At 41.8% G+C, this 23056-nt stretch overlaps 1 pseudogene; it reads left to right on the top strand.

The window, feature by feature from the left end:
- Positions 1-1152: 1152 nt before the first annotated feature.
- The window catches only part of LOC119899931, a 68513-nt pseudogene continuing 46609 nt past the window's right edge, over positions 1153-23056 (top strand).

The following is a 23056-nucleotide window of genomic DNA, read 5'->3' as shown; positions in this document are numbered from 1 at the left end:
TATGTTAGTACAGTCAAGGGAACATGTGGTACATGTTAGTACAGTCAAGGGAACATGCGGTACATGTAAGGTCAGGAGAACATATGGTACATTTTACATGTTAGTACAGTCAGGAGAACATGCAGTACATGTTAGTACAGCCAGGAGAACATGCGGTACATGTTAGTACAGTCAGGAGAACATGCAGTATATGTTAGTACAGTCAAGGGAACATGTGGTAGATGTTTGTACAGTCAAGGGAACATGCGGTACATGTTAGTACAGTCAGGAGAACATGCAGTATATGTTAGTACAGTCAGGAGAACATGCGGTACATGTTAGTACAGTCAGGAGAACATGCAGTATATGTTAGTACAGTCAAGGGAACATGTGGTAGATGTTAGTAAGGTCAGGAGAACATGTGGTACATGTTAGTACAGTCAGGAGAACATTAACAGCATTATAGGAGATTTAAACAGTGTTAAATACAGTGTTCTATAGTTTCAAATAAAATGTGACATACAGAATTATATTTAGTATCATATACACTATATGACACTGTATAACACTGTCATATAGTGTCATACACATGCAGTATGTTTTACCGTATACAGTGTTATATAGTGTCCCTCACATGCAGTATGTTTTACCGTATACAGTGTTATATAGTGTCATACACATGCAGTATGTTTTACCGTATACAGTGTTATATAGTGTCATACACATGCAGTATGTTTTACCGTATACAGTGTTATATAGTGTCCCTCACATGCAGTATGTTTTACCGTATACAGTGTTATATAGTGTCCCTCACATGCAGTATGTTTTACCGTATACAGTGTTATATAGTGTCCCTCACATGCAGTATGTTTTACCGTATACAGTGTTATATAGTGTCCCTCACATGCAGTATGTTTTACCGTATACAGTGTTATATAGTGTCCCTCACATGCAGTATGTTTTACCGTATACAGTGTTATATAGTGTCCCTCACATGGTGTTACCGACACTGTTAACCGTCACTCTGAACGCCTGACTCGCCACCAGAAAGCAAAAAACGCATTTTCCCAAATTTAGCTATTTCTGACAAAAAAAAAAAAGGGCTGTAATGTTTTTATTTTCTTTAATTATGTTGTTTTATACGTATCGATTGTGATCGGGCATTTTTTTTTTTTTAGTTGATACCCGCCCGGACTATTGCTAGATGTGTTTTTAGAGATTTGGGTGAACTGACCCTTTAATTACAGGTTTGACGTATGCTCTCTCTCTCTTTCACCATCTGCAGGTGTCTCTTTACCATCCTCCCTCCACCTGGATCTCTCTCTCCCGCAGCCGTCACCGTGGCTCACCCTGAAGCTCGTGCTGCAGCCGTCTGCCAATGACAAGGCTGCTGAGAGAGCGCGCGACACACAGGGGGAGAGAGAGAGAGAGAGGTTAGAACAGACAGACGGAGAGAGAGAGAGAGAGAGAGAGAGAGAGAGAGATACTCCACAGCGCGCGGGGCTCGTGCAGCATCAGATATGTGAGCGGCGGGAAGCGGCTCTGCTTCGCGCTGCGGGAGGATGGCGGGAGGACGGCGGGGTCTCGTGGCCCCTCAGAACACCTTCCTGGAGAACATCGTGCGCCGGTCCAACGGTAGGGTCCGGTCCAACGGTAGGGTCCGGTCCGGTCCTGTCCGGTCCGGTCCGGTTCGGCCTGTTTGTGGTGTGAAATGTCTCGTGGTTCTGTTCGGTTGTTTCATCATCGTCAGGCAGCTCCTCTGTGATTGGCTGGATCACCTCAGGAAACCTGCACATGTCCAGTTCGTTACCTTCACAGCATGCTAACATTACTATGCTAGTTACCTTCACTTCTCTATTTGTCTCGGTATTAAGTCCTTCTGTCAGTATGTGTGTATTTTTACCATGTTTATTTTAATATTCTAAGGTCTAGAAGCAAATATTTACCTTAATTTTTAGAAGGTTGTATCTGTTTTTATGCCTTTCCTTCCCGTGTTTTGCTTCATGTAGTACACCACAGTACTGGAGAGGAGATTTCTTGATATTAACATTAAATTTATTCATATTCTGCACCAGCTTCCCTGGGCACACCATAAATATTCTTCAACATCTTAGTATTATCAGTGTTTTTAGAAATAACCATGAAGACGCCTTCCGATTCAGAAGTTTAGGGGAAAGTTATAGGAAACTCAGGTCCAGATCAAAAACCACTAACGTGATGCCTAGACCTGTCAAATCTGGACCGGACAGTCCCGGAGAGGCTGAAGTCTCTTTGAAACACAGTTTCAGGTTTGTGAAACTTTTATTCTAGGTTCAAGGTGTGACAGTGAACTAGATATATTTGGGTTGTGGACAAAAGAAGATGTTTGAGGACAGGAAACACTGATAGACATGTTTGTGGACTCCCTACACTGTAAAAAGTGAAGCGATCACACCATACAGATCAGCAGACGGCACAGCGGCTGACAGGTGGAGCCTCAGGTGGTCTTTTAGTTGTAGGTCTTCACTTGAGCTCTTTTCTCACCACTTCACCTGTTTCTGCTCCTTTAACCACTTTTCTTTTCAACTTTTCAGTTTTGGCATTATCACCCGCACAGACCAGAATTTCAACATGCTGTCGTGTACATGTATCATGTACATAATGTAGTATATACACGCATGCACGCACTAATGCTGTGTATTTATATGTAAAACCTCGCATTTCCAAACTGTGTGGGCGTTTTAGCTTTTTACCTGTGAGGGATTCATCAGACCAACAGCCACTTTTTATCTGTGTGATTTAACCATTTGAACTATTTTCTTGAACCTTAAATCTCTAAACCACAGTTTCTTAATTTTTTGTCTGGCTTGTGAGCAGATTTGTAGGTCCGACACTGTTACGTAATGATGCCAGCAGAGCAACATCTCACCTGTCTGATTGTGTGTGTGATTCTACAGCCGTCAGAAGTTTAATTAACTCTAATGAACGCTCTAAAATTCTCCAAGGTAGAACTTGATGTTGTGTTGGATTGTGTCAAACCCATTAAATCTGTTTTTCAAATTCCAACTATATCAAACAAATAAGAATGTTAACCATCTTAGAAAATCATGTGACCCAGCGTGGGGCCTCAAACCTTCAAACTGACCTCAGTAATCGCAGCCTCATCAGTGGGTGGACCTCTGGGAAGGTCCTGATGCAGAGGACGCCCTCAGCCAATCACAGACGTGCAGGTGATGCTGTAGCAACAATGGACGAGGCGGAGGATAAACTTACCGTCACGTACCGTCACTTTGCAGCGTGTCAGAAACCGCTGTGCCAACGCCGCCTCGCACCGAAACCACAAAACAGGTTTATTGTCGGTTGTCCCAAAACAACACATGACCGTTGGGAAGTCCAGGGACAGGCCGTTCTGTAAGTCACATGACGTTAAACACGTGGTTAACGTGATTTAGGCAAGAAGATCATTAGAGGACTGACACGATTTCTTTGCTTCATAGTGAGAGCACCATCGTTATTCCACCTGTGATTGGCCAGACAGTTTACCTGTAAATCAGGTAGTTTGTGTCATCATGAGTTACTTTAATCGTGATTTCTCCATCAGTTGTAGAGCTGCAGCAATCGGGCGATTCATCAATTGGTGGATCGCCAGGAAACTAATTTGCAACGATTTTACAATAATTTTATTTATTTATTTTTATTTATTTATTTATTTATTTCAATAAAAATAGTGTCACAACAGAAAAGATACACAATAATAATAACTTATACACTTATGCTTGAAATAGAGTGGGAAGAAGTAAAACTTATTAAACCCCACCCTAGTCTATCAAAGAATTTATACATACAAAAAATAACTGCTTCCTTCATCAATAATCTCAAAGAAAAAAATATTAATAAATAAAATAATAATAATAATAATAACTCATTTAGAAACAGTGGATGCACAAGTCAAAACCACACATTCATACCATACATACTAATAATATACAAATATTTCCACAGGTAACAATGATAATCAAATACCAACAATGGTAAATGGAATACCACAAAAGTACATAGAGACGAACAACTACCAACAATGGTAGACGAAATACCACAAGGGTAAATAAATGACAACTAATCCAACAATCTGCACAACATGAATACAATCAAACCTCATTGTCATTGTAATGGAACCAGACCTTTCGTTTGTAAAGACGTTTGAAATTGTGAATGCCTTGACACTGCTTTAATTCAAGCCCCAGATTATTCCACAAAGTAACCCCACAAACAGACATAGAATAACTCCTCCTGGTGGAACTCACCATTGGTACCGCAAAGTTTCCAAAACCTCTCAAACTGTACGACTGCTTCTTATGAGAAAACATATTTTGAATGTTCACAGGTAATAAATAGTGATACGCTTTGAACATGAACTGTGCATTATAAAATTTTACAAGATCCTGCATTTTTAATAGCTTTGATTTGAGAAAGAGAGGATTTGTGTGTTCAAAATAGGCGGCCTTGTGTATAATTCGTATAGCTCTTTTCTGTAGCAAAAAAAGTGACTGTATTACATATTTGTAATTATTGCCCCATACCTCTATACAGTAGGTTAGATATGGCTGTATTAAAGCACAATACAGGGTATGGAGTGCCTTGATGTCAAGGATATGCTTAACTCTACTTATTATAGCAAGGCTTTTGGAGACTTTTGTTGTTATATGTCTGATGTGGGCATTCCAACTTAGCTTGTTGTCTATTGTTACACCTAAAAATTTTATTTCCTGAACATTTTCAATGTGTACTCCGTCTATGTCAACCAGTTTCTGCGAATCAGCTTGATACTTTCCAAAAAACATCACTTTGGATTTATCTAGGTTTAAGGATAATTTGTTACTTTCCATCCATTTTTTAAATTTACTTAGTTCTTTGTTTATAACGCTAATCAGTCGCTCCAAACTATCGTTACTATAAAAAATATTTGTATCATCAGCGTACAATACACATTTAACCAATAGAGAAACATTGAAAATATCATCAATATATAAGTTAAATAATTTGGGGCCCAATACTGACCCCTGCGGGACACCACAAGCAATGTCAAGACATCCAGAAGAGAGCTCACCCATTTGGACAAACTGTACTCTGTCGCTCAAATAACTTTTCACCCATTTCCCAGCAACCCCCCGTATTCCATATCGTTCTAATTTCTTAAGTAATATATCATGATTAATGGTATCAAAAGCTTTTTTAAGATCTATAAAAATTCCTATTGCAAGTTTTTTGTTTGTTAGAGCCTTCGATATTTCTTCTGTAGCGTCAATTATGGCCATCGAAGTTGATCTGTTGGGTCTGAACCCATATTGTCCTTCATTAATTATCTTATGCTTATCTGTAAAAATTTCTAACCGTTTGTCAAAACCTTTTCAAGGATTTTTGAAAACTGGGGAAGGAGAGAAATGGGTCTGTAATTAGTAAAGTGATTCCTATTTCCATTTTTGAACAAAGGTATGACCTTAGCAATTTTCATTTTTCTTGGCACACAGCCGTTTTTAAGCGACAGGTTACAGATATGTGTTAGAGGCTTTAAGATACTTTTAATTGTCTTTTTTATTAGTACCATATCGATGGAGTGACAGTCTGTAGATAACTTGTTTTTGGATTTTTGAAAATATTCATTATTTCACACTCACTGACAGGAGAGAGAAAAATAGAACAATCATTTCTTTCAGTGTTCAACTTCAATTCTTGGTTAGGAATTTTAGCTGCTAAGTCAGGACCAACATTTACAAAGAAATTATTGAAATCATTTACTAATTTATTCATGTCATTGTTTTCTCCATTAGAGTCAGCAAAATAATCCGGATAATCCGTTATATTCGATCCTTGCTTAATGACACTATTTAATACTGCCCAGGTTCTTTTTATGTTAGATTTATTAGCAATTAATAGTTTTTCATAGTAATGTTTTTTCGCCATTCTCATTATAGCTGTCAATTTATTATTGTACAGCTTGTATCTGTCCTCAGCTTCTTTGGTTTTTGATTTAACAAACAATTTATAGAGGTTATTTTTTTTCTTACATGAATTCTGCAGGCCTTTGGAAATCCAAGGGCATTTTAGATTTCTTTTCGGTTTACTAAATACTCTGATGGGACAGTGCTTATTGTACAAGGAAGTGAATATTTCTATAAAATTATTGTAAGCCACTTCAGTCTGCATCTCTCCATAAATAGTATTCCAATCTTGTAACCTTAATTCTTCATTAAATACATTAATAGCTTCCTCAGTTCGTACTCGTCTATAGTTCACATTGCAAGTTTTAATATGTTTAGAAACATTACAGTCATATATAGTAAAGACTGGTAAGTGGTCAGTGATATCACAGATCAATAGACCAAATAATCAGTATTTTTTAAGCAGAAATCACTTCTTTCACCGTCTTCAATGTGAATATGTTCTGGTTTCTCCTCCCTAACAGTGACCTGCCATGTGTTGGGTTCGGCACGTTAGAAAATGTCACTTGGACTTGGAGCTGTGATTAACCTTCTATTTATATTTGTGTCAAACGTCATTAATTAAAGACACTAGCTGATTAGGTGCAGCCCTGTCACATAATCCGTCGAGGGGGGTCAGATTCTAACCTGCTGGTCTCTGCGGTCAGATACCAATTTCGTGCTGGGGAACGCTCAGATCGTGGACTGGCCGATCGTCTACAGCAACGACGGCTTCTGCAAGCTGGCTGGGTACCATCGAGCCGAGGTGATGCAGAAGAGCAGCACCTGCAGCTTCATGTACGGCGAGCTGACGGACAAGGAGACGGCCGAGAAGGTCCGCCTCACCTTTGAGAACTACGAGACGAACTCTTTTGAGATCCTGATGTACAAGAAAAACCGTGAGTACTTCAGTTTATTTACAGGACTGCATATTTAAAAGCGATCCGTCTGACCTGAATGCCCAAAAACCCAGAAACTCGAGGACCTCGAGACCCAGTTTGAGTCCTAAACCGGGTCACGCCACGCTGACAGCTGGCGGCCTTTCAGCGACAGAAGCAGAAGTTGGTAAAAGAGAGCGATCTGTCGGCTTAATGAATCAGCAGTTTACTGCAGCTTTTCTTTATTTGTCCTTTTTTATGCCTGCAAGCAGAAAACTGCACGGAAAGCAAACCAGTAACCAGCTGCTGCAGATTCACAGCAACATGTTTTTAATAACTGGGACAACAAATGAGAATCAGCCTGTAGTTACTGTGCTCTCATTTAATGAGCGCTGTCCCTGCAAAACATACAATGAAATGAAATGAAAATGGTCGGCGAGCTTAAAAACTGGTAAATGGCTGCACCATGTGAGGTGCTGGCCTGACCGAAGGGAGCTTTCAGGGTTTCACTGTCTTGCCCGAGGACACCTGGACATGTGGACAGGTGTCCAGGTGTTTCCCTGAAAGAGAACCGAAGGGAAAGGCAGCAGATTCTGTTAGTGAACACTGAAAAAAGGCAGAAGGAGAATTCAGAATCAGAAGGAGCTTTATTGCCAAGTAGTGTTTTACACATACGAGGAATTTGCTTTGGTGATGAGGTGCTACAGGTAAACAAACATACAGTCAACATGAATAAATGTAGAAATATATAAATATAGAATAAACAATGCAAGTTATATAAGAATAATAAGAGACAAAATAACAAAAAAAAACCTATTTGCAGAGCAAAGACGTGTTGCAACAGAAGAGAGTATTGTGTACATAAATAAAAACAACGGGGTGGGAGGAGTCAGCTGCAATCTTTCCTGCTCGCCTCAGAGTCCTGGAGGCGTACAGGTCCTAAAGAGAACGAAGGTTGCAGCCAATCACCTTCTCTGCAGAGTGAATGATGCGCTGCAGCCTGCCCTTGTCCCTGGCAGTGGCAGCAGCGTACCAGTTGGTGATGGAGGAGGTGAGGATGGACTCAATGATGGCGGTGTAGAAGTGCACCATCATTGTCTTTGGCAGGCTGAACTTGAAGTTCATCCTCTGCTGGGCCTTCTTGGTGAGGGAGGTGATGTTCAGCTCCCACTTGAGGTCCTGGGAGATGATGGTGCCCAGGAAGCGGAAGGAGTCCACAGTGGTGACTGGGGAGTCACACAGGATGATGGGGGAGGGTGGGGCTGGGCTCTTTCTGAAGTCCACGACCATCTCCACTGTCTTCAGAGCGTTGAGCTCCAGACTGTTCTGGCTGCACCAGGTCACCAGATGGTCGATCTCCCACCTGTAGGCGGACTCATCCCCACCAGAGATGAGCCCAATGAGGGTGGTGTCATCCGCAAACTTCAGGAGCTTGACGGTCTGGTGACTGGAGGTGCAGCTGTTGGTGTACAGGGAGAAGAGAAGGGGGGAAAGAACGCAGCCTTGAGGGGAACTGAAGTCGGAGACATGTTTTCCCAGCTTCACCTGCTGCTTCCTGTCTGTCAGGAAGTCAGTGATCCATCTGCAGGTGGAGTCAGGCACGCTCAGCTGGGAGAGCTTGTCCTGCAGCAGGGACGGGATGATGGTGTTGAAAGCAGAGCTGAAATCCACAAACTGGATCCTGGCGTAGGTTCCTGGGGAGTCCAGGTGCTGGAGGATGTAGTGAAGGGCCACGTTTACCGCATCATCTACAGACCTGTTGGCTCTGTAGGTGAACTGCAGGGGGTCCAGGAGTGGGTCTGTGATGGATTTAAGGTGGGACAACAGAAGGCGTTCAAAGGACTTCATGACCACAGAGGTCAGGGCGACGGGTCTGTGGCCGTTTAGTCCAGTGGTCCTTGTTTCTTGGTTTCTTGGGTACAGGGATGATGGTGGAGGCTTTGGAGCAGGCTGGCACATGGCACGTCTCCAGTGAGGTGTTAAAAATGTCTGTGAACACCGGAGACAGCTGATCAGCACAGTGCTGATGGTGAAACAAGAAATAAGCTACTAAAATTCCCAAGTTCACTGTGTTTCTGTGGGAAATGCCGGTAAATCTATCACGTAAATGTAAATATATATATGTAGCAAATGTCTTGTTGAGTTATTCCTCTCTGTGCCGCAGGGATGCCGGTTTGGTTTTTCGTGAAGATTGCACCAATCAGGAACGAGCAGGACAAGGTCGTCCTTTTTCTCTGCACCTACAGTGACATCACCGCCTTCAAGCAGCCGATTGAGGACGACTCTTCAAAAGGTGGGCGGGACACCAGCAGTTCATGAAACACTGATGCAAATAAACACAACCGGGTGTGTTTTTGTGATTTCATTGCAGTGAACGGATCAGAATGACGCTGAAATAACGACAACATGATGCTGATTTGTTAAACATTTGAGTTCAGGCTTTGTCTTTTAAAATGTTTGTTGGGTTCGATGAGGTCTATGCTCTGCTAACAGCTGCTAGTCCTGCACTTGTTCGGCCATTTACCGATGTTTCGTGTGCACTGAGGTTTAAATCTGGTGACGCTGGCCCTCTGTCTCGTTGGCAGGTTGGGGGAAGTTCGCCCGTCTGACTCGCGCGCTGACCAGCAGTCGAGGAGTTCTCCAGCAGCTCGCTCCAGCTGTCCAAAAAGGAGAGAACGTCCACAAGCACTCGCGGCTGGCAGAGGTAAGAAGGACCAGGGCTGCAACAAACCAGAGTCGATTCTGAAACACAAAATGTCTCTTATTCAGCTATCAGCTTTTAAATTTAGCTTGAGGTTGTTTAAGGCACGTGAGGAGTTACAATAAAATAAATAGTGCATTCAAAAATACGCTGTTGAAATACACAGTAAGGAAGAACTGTGCAACAAGACATTTCAGTCATCTGCAGACAGAGAAACAAACTGACGCTTTATTTTTAGACAAAGAAAGGAAGAACTTAATGTTTCACACTTGCTGAATTTACGCGAGTGGACAAATAACTAACAAGAACCAATTTACAGTAAACAGCGTGTGACAAAGTTTCCCCCTAACTCAACAACTCACTTTTTTTAAGGGAGTCTGGGGTGATTTAAACAGGCTTTTACTCATATAAGTCGAGTTATCGTCACAATATAACAAGCAGACAGTAAACATTAATACAGAATCATTTATGACAAATGGTAACAGAAATAAACTATGATCAGTGGAGCAGAGCTGAGGATGAACTAGAGTTCAAGAGTCTGACAGTTTGGGGAAAAAACTGTCTGGCGGTGCGGCAGCAGAAGCTTCCTGATCTCTTCCCAGCATGCAGCAGGGTGAGCAGGCTGTGGCTGGGTGGGTTCTGTCCTTTAGTGTCCTTTGGGCTCTGCAGGCACCTCGCAGATGACTGATGGTCAGGAGATGGGTACTGATGATCTTCTGGGCAGAGCCCTCCGGTCCCGGGCCGTGCACGTCCCATGTTAGTGATGTTTCCGGTCAGGATGCTTTCTGTTGCTCCTCTGGAGAAGCTGAAGAGAGTGGGACTTTGGCCTTCTTAAGCTTCCTCAAGAAATCCAGTTGTTTGTGAGCTTCCTTCTCCAGCGTGGAGATGTGTGATCTCCTTGGCTTTGCTGACGTTGAGCAGCAGGTTGTTCTGAGCACCACTCTGCAAGATTAACAGTTTCCTCCCGATACGAAGTCTCGTGTTTGAAATCCGGCCGATGATGGCGGTGTCATCTGCAAACTTCGCAACAGAGTTCTCTCCATGTCGGGGATGCAGTCGGGGGTGTACAGCGTGAACAGGAGGGGTCTGAGCACTCAGCCCTGGGGGGCTCCGGTGTTGAGCACTAGAGTGGAGGAGGTGAGTCCGCCAATCCAAACTGACTGGGGTCTGTTTGCTGATCAGCTCCGTGGCGAGATTGTGTTGTCCACGCCTGTCTACACCTGTCCACTCCTGTCCACACCTCTCTATACCTGTCTACTCCTGTCTACACCTGTCCACTCCTGTCCACACCTCTCTATACCTGTCTACTCCTGTCTACGCCTGTCCACGCCTGTCTACTCCTGTCTACACCTGTCCACTCCTGTCCACACCTCTCTATACCTGTCTACGCCTGTCTACTCCTGTCTACGCCTGTCCACGCCTGTCTACTCCTGTCTACGCCTGTCCACTCCTGTCCACACCTCTCTATACCTGTCCACGCCTGTCTACTCCTGTCCACACCTGTCCACACCTGTCCACGCCTGTCTACGCCTGTCTACTCCTGTCTACGCCTGTCTACTCCTGTCTACGCCTGTCCACGCCTGTCTACGCGGTGTTAAAAAGCGAGTATGTCGGGGGCCTAGTCTGGCTCTAGACGGTCCTTTTTTATATTACACATGCCTCCTGATTGGTTGTCTTCTCTCCTTACATAAGACCTTTGGACTGATGCAGATAGTGTTATTAACTCAGTGGAAACTGGCTCCAGGTGGCCTCACCTGCGTCCCGCCGTACATTAGTGCCATATGAAAAGCTTTCCATTTGTTTCAGACTTGAGGACAGACGATGCACTCTCCAGCCTCCAGCAGCTGAGGTTTTATAAACGTCTCTCTGACCAGTGACGCTGTTAAACACAGACAGAACTGATGCAGCTGCCCGAAAAAGAAATGAGACTGAACTCCTTTTAAGTCGGTCTGAAACGAAGCCGCCAGCTGAAGGCACCCCTGACCTCCTCTCTCTTCCTGTTAGGAGAGTGTTCCGATTGGCTGACGGATGGTAGTAGCTCCTCTTGTTTGCTGATGGCCTGCTTTCAGACCAAGCCGGCACCCTGTCATTAAAAATGGAAGCTGGCCCTGTTTCTCTGAAGCTCCCGTGGATCCTCAAAAACATTTAATATTTTATTGATTCCAGGTTCAGAAATATCTGGAGTATAAAGTTGCAGTGAATGACAGTTAGAGGCTCTTTAGTTTCCATAAGGTGGCGTTGAAATTCTGAATACATGGCGGGTTATCATGTCTACGGCTACATATTTAACAGGGATGTGATTTTGTTGGATTAATCTGGAATAAATATAAATATAATGGCTAGTTTCTCTGTCTCTGATTAATGTTATAATATTAAGTTATTGTAAATATTGTTCAGTAACATGAAGTGTGGCGTGGGTTGCGTTGATGCTGCTGCTGCGTCTTGTATCCGTCCATGGTTCTAAAACTACCAAGTACCACATGCCACAAGCTGCAATGCACCAATCACAGCAGAGTTTCCTGGGATGAGTGTTTTTAATCAGTATTTCTGGACCCTTATATTTCTCCTTATTTTCCTTTAACACTAGTGGAGTTGAGGCGGGGTGGTCCGTGCACTCCAGGTTCTCCGGTTCCCCCCACCATTCGTTCTAAAAATACACATTTCAAAATGTCAGTATTTTGTGCATTTTCCTTGATAATCAAGCGAGTAGACATTTCTTCCATTAAATCACAATTGCACTCTGACGTTCAATCGTGCAGCCCTCGTAAGAACAACCCAGTGCCGCTTTGAATGGACCTCTGTGCACTAACTCAGTCCAATACAGTCTTTTCAGACCGGGGGTCCGTCTGCTGGGTCGTTTGGTGGAGCAGCAGCTGGTCCATTAGAGCTGCTTGTGTCTGATTGCTGGCTGTGCAGCTCTGGCTGAGGCTGTCCTGGTGATTTATGCTGAGAAGTGCTACCTTAGATCGTGTCTGACCCTAAGCCATGCACAGAACTGCTAAGTAGCACATATTAGTGGGTAGCACACATCGACAGAACAGGCTGCCTGTGACTTACTAAAGATGTCTGAGGCTGGATGGAGGTCAGCTGTGCTCAAACTCCTCTACTGACAAACTTCAGCACGTCCCCTGTAAATTATAAAAAACAACACATGGTAGATAGTAACGTTATCAGCTGCATGAAGCCCACTAATACATTTCACACAATGTAGTATACTGTTTATACAATGACTGAATCCTTACTTACTTATTTATTTAGATATTCGCTCGCCTATTTTGCAGCAGCTTTTCTAATCAATTGCAATGTTTTGGGGTGTTTTTTGAGATGAAATTAGGGCTGGACAAAAAAACAATAACAATAATTATCGCAATATAATTTTTTTCAATAATAATATAACAAATGTTCAATAAATGTTTGATTTTATTCACTTGATTAATACACTAGTTAGGACTTAATTTTTTTATTAAGATTTTTATTTTGTTGAGGAAAAAGGACTGAAAAGCTTTTACTTAATTTTACTCGTGCATATTTATTGACAGAGATTTTATCATAATTGTTTTGAATGTTCTACCTCAGATTTGTGAATCTGTGTTGTTTGGCATCAAGTGTTGACTATAAAGACGAGTTTAAAACCACAATAACCATCAGGTTTCTTCAACTTTCACTCAGGAGCAAAAATCAGCCCTCAAACGATTTGATATTTTTCATAATAATTATTGATATCGAAAGATATGAAACTTTTTGTCGTAGTAACATTTTTGCCCATATCGTCCAGCCCTAGATGAAATTATGAAAATAAGTGACACGCAATTGCAAGTCGCGCTGAATTCACAGTGATGTGTTGAATTTGCGTTACATGTGCATACTGACCAGCTGATCAACATTCAGCTCAGTCCAGATCAGGGTTTTTCCTGCATAGAGAAATTAGTAAAATTCCCCAAAGAGGTTTTAGCGAGCGCCAAAGGAAAATCGCCAGCGTCAAAATGATCACAATGGAAGGAAAAAAGTGTTTCAGATCCTCTCCGAGTGTGTTTTAATGGCCATTTATCAAACAGCAACAACATAAACACAATGTCTTGACTTCCAGCAGTCGCCTCTCCTCTCATCCACTGTGCTGTGTTTACACATGCTACGTGCACGGTTTAATTACTGACAAGTTAGTACTTTGCATAAACAAATCAGAGGCTGACCACCAGGTAGAGCTTCTTTTTTTTTTTTGCACAATAATTTAGTGACTGAAAATAACCCACAAAAATGAAACAGCTGTTTTCTCCAACTTGAATTAATATTAGGCTACTAATGCTAAGCTATAGCAGCCTGAACTATGATCTTAAATTATAATGAATACACAAACATCAGCACTAATCAAACCTTAGCCACAGTGGTGTAGGCTGACATCAGAGAAGTCTTTATTAGTGAAATCTCAACTAGTGTAACCTATAAATATATTGTTATACTAACATTATACTATTTAATATTTATTAATACACTAATTTAAACATTTAGGCAACTCCTCCATGTACATTATTGTTACATTAGTGCGTGTTAAATTAGCACGTGTTAAATTAGCACGTGTTACATTTGCACATGTTACATTAGCAGAAGTTACATTAGCACGTGTTACATTAGCAGAAGTTAAATTAGCACGTGTTACATTAGCACGTGTTAAATTAGCACGTGTTACATTAGCAGAAGTTAAATTAGTACGTGTTAAATTAGCACGTGTTACATTAGCACGTGTTACATTTGCACGTGTTACATTTGCACATGTTACATTAGTGCGTGTTACATTTGCACGTGTGACATTTGCACATGTTACATTAGTGCGTGTGACATTTGCACGTGTTACATTTGCACATGTTACATTAGTGCGTGTTACATTTGCACATGTTACATTAGTACATGTTACATTAGTGCGTGTTACATTTGCACATGTTACATTAGTGCGTGTTACATTTGCACATGTTACATTAGCAGAAGTTACATTAGCACGTGTTAAATTAGCACGTGTTACATTAGTGCGTGTTACATTTGCACATGTTACATTAGCAGAAGTTACATTAGCACGTGTGACATTTGCACATGTTACATTAGTGCGTGTGACATTTGCACGTGTTACATTTGCACATGTTACATTAGTGCGTGTTACATTTGCACATGTTACATTAGTACATGTTACATTAGTGCGTGTTACATTTGCACATGTTACATTAGTGCGTGTTACATTTGCACATGTTACATTAGCAGAAGTTACATTAGCACGTGTTAAATTAGCACGTGTTAAATTAGCACGTGTTACATTAGTGCGTGTTACATTTGCACATGTTACATTAGTGCGTGTTACATTTGCACATGTTACATTAGCACGTGTTACATTTGCACATGTTACATTAGTGCGTGTTACATTTGCACATGTTACATTAGTGCGTGTTACATTTGCACATGTTACATTAGCAGAAGTTACATTAGCACGTGTTAAATTAGCACGTGTTAAATTAGCACGTGTTACATTAGTGCGTGTTAAATTAGCACGTGTTACATTAGTGCGTGTTACATTTGCACATGTTACATTAGCACGTGTTACATTTGCACATGTTACATTAGCGCGTGTTACATTTGCACATGTTACATTAGTGCGTGTTACATTTGCACATGTTACATTAGTGCGTGTTACATTTGCACATGTTACATTAGTGCGTGTTACATTTGCACATGTTACATTAGCAGAAGTTACATTAGCACGTGTTAAATTAGCACGTGTTAAATTAGCACGTGTTACATTAGTGCGTGTTACATTTGCACATGTTACATTAGTGCGTGTTACATTTGCACATGTTACATTAGTGCGTGTTACATTTGCACATGTTACATTAGTGCGTGTTACATTTGCACATGTTACATTAGCAGAAGTTACATTAGCACGTGTTAAATTAGCACGTGTTACATTAGTGCGTGTTACATTTGCGCGTGTTACATTTGCACATGTTACATTAGTGCGTGTTACATTTGCACGTGTTACATTTGCACGTGTTACATTAGTGCGTGTTACATTAGTGCGTGTTACATTAGCACGTGTTACATTAGCAGAAGTTACATTAGCATGCGTCACATCATTGTGTTACATTTGCACATGTTACATTAGTGCGTGTTACATCATTGTGTTACATTTTCACGTATTACATTAGTGCGTGTTACATTAGTGCGTGTTACATCATTGTGTTACATTTGCACGTGTTACATTAGTGCGTGTTACATTAGTGCGTGTTACATCATTGTGTTACATTTGCACGTGTTACATTAGTGCGTGTTACATTTGCACATGTTACATTAGTGCGTGTTACATTTGCACATGTTACATTAGTGCGTGTTACATTTGCACATGTTACATTAGTGCGTGTTACATTAGTGCGTGTTACATCATTGTGTTACATTTGCACATGTTACATTAGTGCGTGTTACATTAGTGCGTGTTACATCATTGTGTTACATTTGCACGTGTTACATTAGTGCGTGTTACATTAGTGCGTGTTACATTTGCACATGTTACATTAGTGCGTGTTACATTAGTGCGTGTTACATTAGTGCGTGTTACATCATTGTGTTACATTTGCACATGTTACATTAGTGCGTGTTACATTAGTGCGTGTTACATCATTGTGTTACATTTGCACGTGTTACATTAGTGCGTGTTACATCATTGTGTTACATTTGCACGTGTTACATTAGTGCGTGTTACATTTGCACATGTTACATTAGTGCGTGTTACATCATTGTGTTACATTTGCACGTGTTACATTAGTGTGTGTTACATTAGTGTGTTACATTTGCACGTGTTACATTAGTGCGTGTTACATTATTGTGTTACATTTGCACGTGTTACATTTGCACGTGTTACATTATTGTGTTACATTAGTGCGTGTTACATTAGTGCGTGTTACATTAGCGCGTGTTACATTAGCGCGTGTTACATTAGCGCGTGTTACATTAGCGCGTGTTACATTAGCACGTGTCACATCATTGTGTTACATTAGCGCGTGTTACATTAGTGCGTGTTACATTAGCACGTGTTACATTTGCACATGTTACAATAGTGCGTGTTACATTTGCACATGTTACATTAGTGCGTGTTACATTTGCACATGTTACATTAGCGCGTGTTACATTAGCGCGTGTTACATTAGCACGTGTCACATCATTGTGTTACATTAGCGCGTGTTACATTAGTGCGTGTTACATCATTGTGTTACATTAGCGCGTGTTACATTAGTGCGTGTTACATCATTGTGTTACATTAGCGCGTGTTACATTAGCGCGTGTTACATTAGCACGTGTCACATCATTGTGTTACATTAGCGCGTGTTACATTAGCGCGTGTTACATTAGCACGTGTTACATTAGCACGTGTTACATTAGCGCGTGTTACATTAGCACGCGTCACATCATTGTGTTACATTAGCGCGTGTTACATTAGCGCGTGTTACATTAGCACGTGTCACATCATTGTGTTACATTAGCGCGTGTTACATTAGCACGCGTCACATCATTGTGTTACATTAGCGCGTGTTACATTAGCGCGTGTTACATTAGCACGTGTCACATCATTGTGTTACATTAGCGCGTGTTACATTAGCGCGTGTTACATTAGCGCGTGTTACATTAGCACATGTTACATTAGCGCGCGTCACATCATTGTGTTACATTAGTGCGTGTTACTTTGTTCTGATTGGAGAAATTACTTTAGACACACTACGCAGTAATCTTTGGACACAGTTTGCTGTGATAGAAAATTACCTACGTGTGTATTTATGGATTTTGCCGTGTGACATTCTGTCCACTACACTACGAGAACAAGAAAATTATTTGTATGAAGTTAAAATAAATAACTAGGGTACAAAAGTATTATGTCATCAAGGCTTAATTGCAAAAAAAATATCCAGATTACAATAAAATAAAAATCCCCATGGCTGGTTCTTTAACATACACTCCTGTTTGCATCTTTAAACAGATTAATAGGTCCAGATAATAAAAAATAAAATATTTTAACTGTACTCCTCTAAGACCATCGTCCTGCCGGCAGGCTTCATGTTGCTGATAAGTTCTTCAGCTGTAATTAACTTTGACTAATCGTTCCATTAACTGCAGAGACATAATTACTGCTGGCATTAATAAATTAATCCATTATCAGGGCGGTTCACTGGGGTGATGCTGTTTGTACTTTACATCAGGACTCTTGTCACATTAACATGTTTTATTTTTACAGTGGCAAGCGAGTTAATTTACTTTCTTGCGATGAAATGTGGTTCAGACCTTCATGTTCCCCTCAGGATGAACTGTAATCACTCTGGTGATCCTCTGACTTTCCATCTAGCGCCATTATCAGGTCAACATGTTAATGTGTCCAACACTTTATGACCAGATACCTGCAGAACCGATGACATTATCCTATCAATCCTAAATTTACCTTTACTTAAACATGAGAACTACTTTGTCTCCATGAGGATAACAAACCACAGCCTGATGCTTCATTTTGTCTCAGGTTCTCCAGCTGGGTTCAGAAATCTTGCCTCAGTACAAACAGGAAACCCCGAAGACGCCACCACACATCATCCTGCACTACTGCCTCTTCAAGACCACGTGGGACTGGGTCATCCTCATCCTCACCTTCTACACCGCCATCATGGTGCCCTACAACGTCTCCTTCAAGACCAAGCAGAACAACGTCACCTGGCTGGTGGTGGACAGCATCGTGGATGTCATCTTCCTGGTCGACATCGTCCTAAACTTCCACACCACCTTCGTCGGCCCGGCCGGAGAGGTCATCTCGGACCCAAAACTCATCCGCATGAACTACGTCAAGACCTGGTTTGTCATCGACCTGCTGTCCTGCCTGCCTTATGATGTCATCAACGCATTTGAGAACGTCGACGAGGTCAGTAGACTTTTGTTAATCTGTTCATACATACATACATACGCCTTCCCTAAGGTGCAGGTGAATAGGGTAAAAAAATTAACAAACAGATATCACCATGAAACTTTCCAAGTTCATTACTTACATTAAGACATATTTATTTGTATTACAGGTTTTCTGAAATTATATGTTTAAATATGCAAATGAGGCAGTATCTAATGAAATATGTGCTAATTTACATAAATTTCAAGAACTGAAATCTGAACACTGGATTGTCCAGAGATGCTCACAAGTCTCTGAGCTAGAGTCCAAGTCAAGTCTCAAGTCACTCGTGGTTATAATGAATGTTGTATCAGCTGCTGCTTTCAATCCAGGCTGCTTATAAAACTGCTGAGCTGTAAGGAAGGCAGGCTCTCAAACCCAGTGTAACGTTACAACTAAATAAAACCGTAACGTCACATGATCAACAATAAACCTGCAACCTGACGTTAATATTTAAGGCGATGGCATCCAGCGGGACGTAAATGATTACGTTAATTGACCACCACATGTTTGACAAGTAAACAAACTCGTTCATCTTTTCATAACGAAGGACAGTCGGAGTTAACCTCTCGTAGGTCGTAGCTGAAGCAAGAAGCAAGCTAACGTTAGATGGCCAATGCTGAGCTAAACATGTTCACTCACATCAGGTTACTAACCTATTTGCGTTCTTCTTTGTTCGGGTCTTATTGTTTGAAGTTTTAAAGTCAAAGTTTATGATGAACGGCTCAGCAGCTGCCGGTGTTTGTTGTCCTCTCTCACGTGCGGCCGCGCGGAGCTGATACTACGTACTACGTAGGCAGGTTATAGGTAACGCAGGGAGGGAATAACAGCACGCTCATCAGACGCTTCCTAAAAATAAACATTGTTCACGAGTCCCGCAGCTCAAGTCTCAAGTTGAGTCTGAAGTCAGTGTGTACGATAGGGGTGGGAATTGCAGGGTACCTTATGATACGATGCACGGCTCACGAAACGATAATAATACAACAGCAATTCTGCAATAATCTATATATGGCTTGACGATCCTAAGTGATACATCACGATATCTGTCTATTAATACAATACTGTTAGAAAACAGCACAGTTCTGCTCAGGCTGTAAATAAAACTACAGAGCAACTATGAAAATTATTATTAAAACATTTGTTTATAAAAAGGCACATAAAATGCAAAATCACTGAATTTTTTACTGTATTATTGTATTTTCACGATTGCGATGCTAATGTCCGATAGCACGTTGGTGGAGATTCCCATTACATGTTAGCATTGAGCTAACTGTTGAAGCGCTATTTTTTGTTAATGTAATGTATTGATATGATGGGCTGGAATATCGATTCAGTATCATTGAAAAATGCACTATGATATTTTGCCGTATCGATTTATTCATTTACTCAAGTCATTTATTGATTTACTCAAGTCCGAGTCTCAAAGTCCCCATCTCTGGTTAAGTTAAGTTCAAAATTAGTGTTGTATTTTGTTGACATATTAGACTCAAATGTTTTTACAGAGGGGATTTTGGATTTTTAGAAAAAACTAATTTTGACCTGTTGTTGGGATAAATGTTCCATAATTCAGGCTGTGAATGAAATATGATCAAACGCGTCTGCACAAACCTTCAGAAAATAGTCAGGAAGACAACTGGAAAGTTTGGTGTCTGTAAAAGCTGCTGAAGTGGAGAGTTCAGAGCTCAGAGTGTGAGAAAAAGAGATGTATTTCACTGAAAAAAATATTTACAGAGTCAATATCTGCCAATAAATTCTTAACAACAACAATATAGAACATCTCAAACACATTAAACTGATAACTGAGTAACAGCATGTCTTAACACACCTGCGGAAAGCTAAGCCAGGAAGCGTACACCGTGTGACGCATCTAAACCAATCACGTTGTCAGAAATCAACTTAGGCAATCAGATTTCACGCTCACCTTAAATCCGGCTTTAAACTTTCACGATTGGTTGCTAGTAACGAAACTACTAAATGTACTAAAAATATGTTTTCTGTCCACTAGTCTGAGAGAAGACTGTTAACGTGCCCGAGTGTTGACATGTTGTACAGGCAGAAGCTACGTGGGCGAGGTACGGGAGCCCGGATGTCCCAATCTGGGAAGCAAAGTCACTAAAATTGAACGTCAACCCGCGATGAAAGGCTGCATGTTGCCTGTGAGGAGGGAAAATCCTACTCGTTAGTTTGCTTGGTGAAATAGCTGTAATGAAAATCACTAAATCACTCTGTCCTGCGATCTGCAGTCACGTGACCCCCCAGCAGCCGCAGCCCCGTTCGGCTGAGGCGTGAAATGAAAGACGCTGACGGCAGGGTGTGGACGCCGGCGCTCTAATGAAGATGATGGAGAGGACTGTTTACATTCATCCAATCACTTCACGGCATGTAATGACTTCCTTCCTTTCTAACTGCTGACGTGTCAGAAACCTTCAGCAACAAGAATATTTTAAATCCGTCCCCACAGTCAAGGCTGTACAGCTGAGTAGATGGTAGAAAAGATTAATGCAGTTTATCTTGAGCTGCTGTCAGACCGCCGGAGAGCCCCGGAGTCTGTTCCAGACCTGCTTAAAGATGGCCCACATCCTGGATCAGAGCCGGAGACTCTCTGCTATTCAACATCAAGAGATCTCAAATTACAGTCGAGGGTCACTTCACCCAGATCGAGTGTTACTTTCGCCAGATGAAACTAAACCTAATATATTCGCCAACAACCATTTTTTCTCCTGACTAAAAGGAGACGATGACGAGACGGCGACAATGTCCTTAAACGCTGACCGTGACTATATTAACAAGCAATATTGTTGATGGAAAATGACGACACTAAAATGTAATTCACAAAATAAAAACGTTTAATTACCTAAAAACATTCACTTCACGTACCAGTCACACCTCCATTATGGACCACTAACAATCCGACATCCACCGGAGGTTTCCGCCCTTTTTACCTTTTCAAAATGGCGGCACTTACGCCTACACCGCTGGAGAAGAGGCAGCGTGGTTCATGTAGCGGGTCCGCGGCATATCCCTGGCCTCGTGTGCAACAGGAACTTAACGGGAACGTCGTCTTCAACCCCGCAAAGGACTCCAACAGCCGACACCACGGCAACGGAAACCTTTCCCGGGCACACGGGTCAAATCCGGTGGGCACACGGACCGGGTCCCGAAGTAACTCCGACGGAGAGTTTCGTTTTGGCTTCGTCCGGCAGAGATCCTGTTTTGTTAGTTTTGGGGAAGAGTGTTACGGTACCGACACCTCCGGAGATCTTTGACTTGTTGGGAAGATTTTAAGAGCTGAGTCATGTGTCCATGTGGGGGATTGTCCTGAAATAAAAGCACTCATTTAACTTTGTCGGACAAAGGATCCTGCTGGCACCCCAAACATACAGGAAATCCACTGCACTGTGCTTTGAATGCTGGGCGACCGAAGGCGACGCCTGGAGCGCGAGGAAACGTTACTGTGGAGGACGCGAACTCTGGTGATGAACACAACATGCTGGGGAGGAAGAGGCGCTTAGATATTTGGTCCCATTTCAAATACAGTAGCCATGTTTCCATCCAACTGTCACACGACGATTCAGCGTACGTTTGAAATGTCGCAAAAAAGAAATTTGTGAACAAACCAGGTGAGCGTCGTTACGTATAAACAAGACATCGGGGTTCAAACCAGAAAGAAAACCAGCTGCATGAACCTGTGGGCCACTGATCTGAGAGAAACAAGTGGCAAGTTGCTACCAGCCATGTCTCCCGAGCATTATGGGAATATCCGATGTTATGCAGAGTTCTGCACGCACCTCCAGATAATGTTTTTAAACGCTCTAATATCCTCTGTGGGGTTCATCAGCGGTGATAAATAATTCAAAGTATTTTGAGTCGTTAATATTTTATTACACTCAGCAGAAGCAGCGTTCACTGAGATTCAGGTGACAGCAGAAACAGCTGATCAGACGTGAGTTACAAGTTCGCGACGTCAGAACTTACTCGGGAAAAGTGTTTCCATCTCCCGTTTAGCGCATTTACTCTTTTTCCACAAAAACCACCTCAAGCGAGCGGAAAAACTTTTTAGCAGAATTAAGCGCATTAAAAAACATTGATGGAAACGCGCACAAAAAAAAAGTGCCTACGTGAACACCAGGAAATAAAAGCTGAAATCTGAACTCTTGTCTCATCTTTTGATCTTAAACCCAAATGTCTTCAGTGAACAACAAAAACAAAAGGACCTGCCTCACCGTTCAACACTGTTGGAGGGGACTGTATATGATGACCTTAGGTTTAGGCACTAACATCTGTGACGGTTAAGGTTAGGGTCAGTTGTCAACTCCTTAAACACAAACATCGCTAGCTACTAAACACGCAAAATTGACGTGAAATAAAAACGCTTGTCAGGGTGTATTATGACACCGGCATGAGAACAGGCTGGATATAAAAGCCCTCCTTAATAAAAGGTCTCTCTGTAGAGATTGTGTTGACAGACACTTGTAATAACGTACTTGATAGGGCGCCCTGTTTCACTGCCGCCGCCGCCTGCAGCACACTCGCTCAATGCTGGACCAGGTTGGAAAAAACGTGTCTGATTAGTCACACAGACACAAAAAAA

The sequence above is a fragment of the Micropterus salmoides genome, unplaced genomic scaffold, assembly GCF_014851395.1.
Source record: "Micropterus salmoides isolate LMB-PRFRI ecotype aquatic unplaced genomic scaffold, ASM1485139v1 Ms_hic_scaffold_12, whole genome shotgun sequence".
NCBI classification, from domain to species: domain Eukaryota; kingdom Metazoa; phylum Chordata; class Actinopteri; order Centrarchiformes; family Centrarchidae; genus Micropterus; species Micropterus salmoides.
Note: the sequence above shows the minus strand (reverse complement) of the source record. Positions and strands in the feature narration are given on the sequence as shown.